The sequence below is a fragment of the Equus przewalskii genome, chromosome 32 (assembly GCF_037783145.1).
Source record: "Equus przewalskii isolate Varuska chromosome 32, EquPr2, whole genome shotgun sequence".
Classification (NCBI taxonomy): domain Eukaryota; kingdom Metazoa; phylum Chordata; class Mammalia; order Perissodactyla; family Equidae; genus Equus; species Equus przewalskii.
The window spans coordinates 994,162-1,000,385 of NC_091862.1; positions in this window are offsets into that span (position 1 = coordinate 994,162).

The following is a 6,224-nucleotide window of genomic DNA, read 5'->3' on the forward strand; positions in this document are numbered from 1 at the left end:
AATTTAATCATGTTCCCATGACTAGACCAGTCATAATTCTCTCCCTGGGGCTGAGGCTGGAGCCCACATTCCCTGGAGCACATGGCCATGTGAAAAGTGGATACAACTATAAATTGGAGCTCTTCTAGCAAGGAAGAAGGAGTGGGCTTGGGGGAGGCAACTGATAACATCTGTGATAATCCATACAATTTTCATAGTTGTAGTCAGAACTTGAAAAACCACGCCAAACTTAATGGTCAGTAAAAATACCCATCAGTTGAATAATCTACAAACAGGTAGATAGAAAGGTAGAGGCAAGATTTCTTTTCACTTATGTGTTTAATGAGTTGAGTAATCCAGGACTAATGGTTCTATACTACACAGCACGAACATGATAGTTGTAGCCTAAGGAGTCTTCAAAACAGGAGTCATCAGTTGCTAACCTTGGCCACAGAAAAAATTAGTAATAACAAACCTGTGAAATAGCTCCTGTTAAGCAATGTGTCTTCCTGATGAACTTATCAGGATAAACTGGTTGTAACATATACTCCCTAGTATTTGAGCTGAATGCCTCATAGATATAAGTGCTTGTAAAATGAGAATTATACCTTCCTCCTAAGGTTAGTTTGTGAATTAAGTTAGGTAATATATGTTCAAGCACTTAGGCCCAACACTTAGCTTAGCCCTGGAGCACACTAAGTCCTAAAACATTACCTATTATTATTCAGTTTGTCATCTCAGCATTACCTTTATCTCTACTCTTTCTGTCGCACTTAATCTCAACCGCCATATATACTTAGTTGTTAAATTCTATAGATTCTAATTTTTTGAAGTGACTCGAAATCATCCCCTCTTTCCCTCCACTGACATGTCTCTTGTCTGGGTCCTCATTTTCTTTCACATCTATTTCAGTAGCCACTTTCTTTCATTTATTCACCCATCAATTATTTTGTTCAACATACATCATACATCTACCATGTTCTAGGCACTGAGGGAGGTGCAGAGTGTAGAGTGGTGAACAAAACAGACGGGCCCTTGCCCTCCCTGAACTTCCATTGTATCGCGGGGCTGGTATTATGTCAAATGGTTCTAAGGATGAACCAGAGAGAAAATCCTTTGTACCTGCTTTTCTTTACCTCAGGTCTCACCTCCACCTCACACATAAGACTGATGATGTTACCATCTTGGAAACAGGAGTTTGGTTATATCGCCCCCTCCCTCAGAACCCTTCAATAGTTCCGGTTGCCTTTTGAATTAATACAAACTCTTCTGCCTACTCTTACAGTTGTAGAATCTCCAAAATATAATACTCTGCCATTTTCTGAGGTTTAATGGATTCCAGGTACATTATAAACATCTCTAATCCTAGCAACACTTCTCACTGTCAACCCCACTTCTGCTGTCACTTCTAATCCAAGTTGCATTAGACACCCTCCTTTGTGCTCTCCTCATATCTTGTGCACATTTCTATTATTGCCTTCCTCCCACCACAAAGACCCCTTCCCACCTCTTCTCCTCCAACTATATTGAGGCTTGTACCAGGAAAACCTCTTCCCTCCTTCATTCAACTCTGCCCTTTCTACCTAGGCAGCCACTTCACTGTGAGCCTATAAAAGGGTGCAGTAACTCTGAAGCCACCTGACCATCATTCTAAATATTAAGGACCATAACTTCTGAACCAATTTCCTACTGTCCTTAAGGAAACATAAGGATCAATTACATCAAATGTTGTATAAGTGTTGACTTCAGACACTTCAGAAATCTGAACACCCACTAATCTGACTCCCTGCTTCCCAAAGCTTTTTGCAGCAGGTTATTGACCTTCCTTTACGTGGTTCATAGCACTCTCTAGGGGAACAGCCCCCTCCCCCACCCCCAGCTGTAGAGACCCAGGGCACAGATCCTCACACAGCAGCCTGTGTGACTCTGAGTGGAGGTGATGGCGGCCCAGCACTGCACACCTGAACACCCCTGGGGAGGTGGCAGTGGCATAGAAGTGGCCCTGCCCCATGATAGCTGGTGGAGCGGCAGCAGCAGTGGTGGCCCAACCCACACAACTGCAAGAAGACACCGTGGGAGCACCCAGCCCCTAGGGGTGCTTCGACTGACACCAACTCCACCAGCAGCAGGGGCTGCATGCAAGTCCCTGGGTCCCCAGGACCCCGCGAGTGACAGTGACACCCATGAACTCAGCACCCCTGGCAGCAGTGCAACCAGCACCCCCAGACAACTGGGGAATAGCAACAAAGGTACGCAGAACAAGAGCCTGCGAGCCCACAGGGATCCCGTGGAGGAACATGAGACCCAGGCAATCAGAACCAAAGTAACGAAAGCCATACCCAAGTCAGAGAAGGAGATTACTACCACAAATGCACTGGGAGTGGATCAGTTCATCAAACACCAAGAAGAACAGTAAGACTGCAGAACAGAAGGAAAATGACAACTCTCCAGAAAACAAACGTGAAGTCACAGAAGATTAAAATCAAACAGAGAATTCAAAATAGCTGTCATAAAGAAATTTAAGGAGTTACAAGAAAACTCAGAAAGATAGCTCAAGGGGCTCAGGAATAAAACTAATAAACAGAAGAGATACTTTACCAAAGAGATTGAAACACTAAAAAAAGTCCCAAAAAACAAATTCTGGACACGAAGAACACAATGAGATGAAAAATAATGTAGAAAGCATTAAAAACAGAGTAGACTTGGGGCCTGCCCTGTGGCTTAGTGGTTAAGTTCAGTGCACTCCACTTTGGCGGCCCAGGTCTGGTCCCTGGGCACAGACCTACACCACTTGTCAGTGGCCATGCTCTGTGGCAACTGACATACAAAATAGTGGAAGATCAGCACAGATGCACCACAGATTGGCACAGGGCAAATCTTCCTCAAGCAAAAAAGAAGAATGGCAACAGATGTTAGCTTAAGGTGAATCTTCCTCAGCAGAAAAAAAAACACAAAGATTAGACCTTATAGAGGAGAGAATATGTGAGCTTGAAGATAGAAACAGAAGTGAATCAGGTGGCGGAGAAGAGATAACTAAGAGTTTTAAAAAATGAAGAAATTCTTTGAGAAATATCTGACTCAATTAGGAAAAGTAATATAAGGATTATAGATAACCCAGAGTGAGAAGGGAGGTAGAAATGAGCAGAGCTTATTCAAAGAAATCATAGCTGAGAACTTCCCAAACCTGGGGAAAGAACTGGACATGCAAGTACATGAAGCTATAGAACTCCTAATTACATCAATCTAAGGAACATAATATTAAAACTTTCAAAAGTAAATGACAAAGAAAAATATTAAGAGCAGCAAGACAAAAGAAAATAACTTACAAAGGAACCCCCGTCAGTCTTTCAGTGTATTTCTCAGCAGAAATCTTACAGGCTAGGAGAGAGTGGAGTGATTTATTCAAAATACTGAAAGACGAAAACTATCAGCCAAGAATACCCTACGTGGTGAAATTATGCTTCAGATATGACAAAGAAATAAAAGCTTTACCAGACAAACCAAAGCTGAGGAAGTACCTCACCACTAGGCCTGCCCTACCTGAAACAAAAAGGCAAAGGTTTACAAAGGTTTGAGCAGGGAGATAAATAGAGAAAATCAGAGAATTGCAGCTCTGTATCAGAATAGTTCAGGAAACACTTAATTATAAAATAGAGGATAAAGGGAAAAACAGCATAAAAGATAACTATAAACACTTCAATTTGGTCACAAACTCACCACATAAACAATAAGTTGTGACAACAAAAGCCTAGAAGGAGAATAGGAAAGAGAGGGAAGTTGCGTAGGCTAATGGAGACTAGAGACTGTCAGAAAATGGACCATCTCATCTATGAGATCTTTTATACAAACCCCATGGTAACCACAAAACAAAAAATCAGAGAGGAGTCACAAATCATAAATGAAGAGAAAACTGAGAAAACCATCAGAGAAAACCACCAAACTGAAATGGCAGATAGGAATACAAGGCAAAAGAAACAATGGAAATATAGAACAACCAGAAAACAAAACATAAAATGGCAGTATTAAGCCCTCATATATCAATAATCACTTTAAATGTAAATGTATTGAACTCACCCATCAAAAGACACAGAGTGGCTTGATGGATTAAAAAACAAGACCCAATAATATGCTGCCTCCAAGAAACACATCTTAGTTCTAAAGACAAACATAGGATCAGTATGAAAGGATGGAAGATGATACTACAAGCAAATGTGAAACAAAAGAAAGCAGGTATTGCCATACTTAGACAAAGTAGACTTCAAGATAAAACAGGTAATAAGAGACAAAGAGTGGCAGTATATAATGATAAAAGGGACACTCCACCAAGAAGACATAACACCTATAAATATATATGTACCCAAGAAAGGAGCACCAAAGTACATAAAACAACTGTGAACAGATCTAACAGGAGATGTTAACAACAAGACAACAAAGTAGGAGATGTTAACATCCCACTTACATCAATGGATGGATCATCCAGAGAAAATCAACCAGGAAATAGTGGAATTAAATGAAAAATTAAATCAGATGGACCCAATAGATATATATATATATAGAACAATCCATCCCAAAACAGCAGAATACACATTCTTCTCAAGTTCACATAGAACATTCTGAAGGATAGACCATGTGTTAGGAAACAAGGCAAGCCTCAAAAAATCTAAGAAGACTGAAATTATATCAAGCATCTTCTCCAACCATAATGCTATGAAACTAGAAATCAACTACAAGAAAAAAACTAAGAAAGTGACAAATATGTGGAGAGTAAACAACATGCTGTTGAACAACCAACAGATCATTAAAGAAATTAAAGGAGAAGTAAAAAAATAGCTGGAGACAAATGAAAATGAAAATATACTACACCAACTCATATGGTATATATATACACAATGGAATACTACTTAGCCACAAAAAAAAGACAAAATCATCCCATTTGCAACAATGTGGATGGACCTTGAGGGTATTATGTTAAGTGACATAAGCCAGACAGAGAAAGACAAAGACTGTATGATTTCACTCATATGTGGAAGGTAAACTAACACATGGGCAATTGAACAGTTTAGGTTACCAGAGGGGGAGTGGGTTGGGGGCTGGGCACAAGGGGTGAAGGGGCACATATACATATACGGTGACTGACAAAAAATAATGTACAACTGAAATTTCGCAATGTTATAAACTATTATGACCTCAATAAAATAAAAAGAATAAATTTAAAATAAATTTAAAAATTTAAAAAATGAGCAGAGGCTATGAACAGACATTTTTCCAAAGAAGGGATACAGATGGCTATCAGGCACATGAAAAGATGTTCAACATCACTAATTATTAGGGAAATGCAAATCAAAAGTACAATGAGATGTCACCTTACACCTGTCAGAATGGCTATAATTAACAAGACAAGAAATAACAAACATTGGAGAGGATGTGGAGAAACGGAATCCTCATACACTGCTGGTGAGAATGCAAACTGGTCCAGCTGCTATGGAAAACAAGTATGGAGAGTTCTCAAAAATTAAAAATAGAAATACCATGTGATCCAGCTATCCTATTACTGGGTATTTATCCACAGAACATGAAATCAACAATTCAAAGTGATTTATGCATCTCTACGTTCATTGTAGCATTATTCACAATAGCCAAGATGTGGAAACAACCCAAGTACCTAAGAATGGGTATAGATGTGGTATACATACACATACAATGGAATAGCATTCAGCCATTAAAAAAAGACAAAATTTTGCCATTTAGGACAACATGGATGGACCTTGAGGCTATTATGCCAAGCAAAATAAGCCAGACAGAGAATGACAAACACGTATGATTTCACTCATATGTGGAAGACAAATAAACACATGGATAAGGAAAACAGATTAGTGGTTACTAGATCAGAAGGGGTGGGGGGAGGGTGAAAGGGGTAAAGGGGCACATATGTATGGTGACAAATGGAAACTAGACTTTTGGTGGTGAGCATGACGCAGTCTGCACAGAAACTGATATATAATAATGTACATCTGAAATGTACAAAACGGTATAAGGCAGTATGTCCTCAGTAAAATAATTTTTAAAAGTAAAAATAAATAAATATTAGTTGTACAATTAAATTCCATGTACATTTATCTTGGCAGGAAGGAAGTTTTTAATGTTTTAACTAAAGTTTTCTAAAGTCAAAGAATAACTGTAATTTTTCTCTTTGATTATTAAGACTGCTTTACACAATTTCAGCTTCCTTGGTCACTTAATAGTCC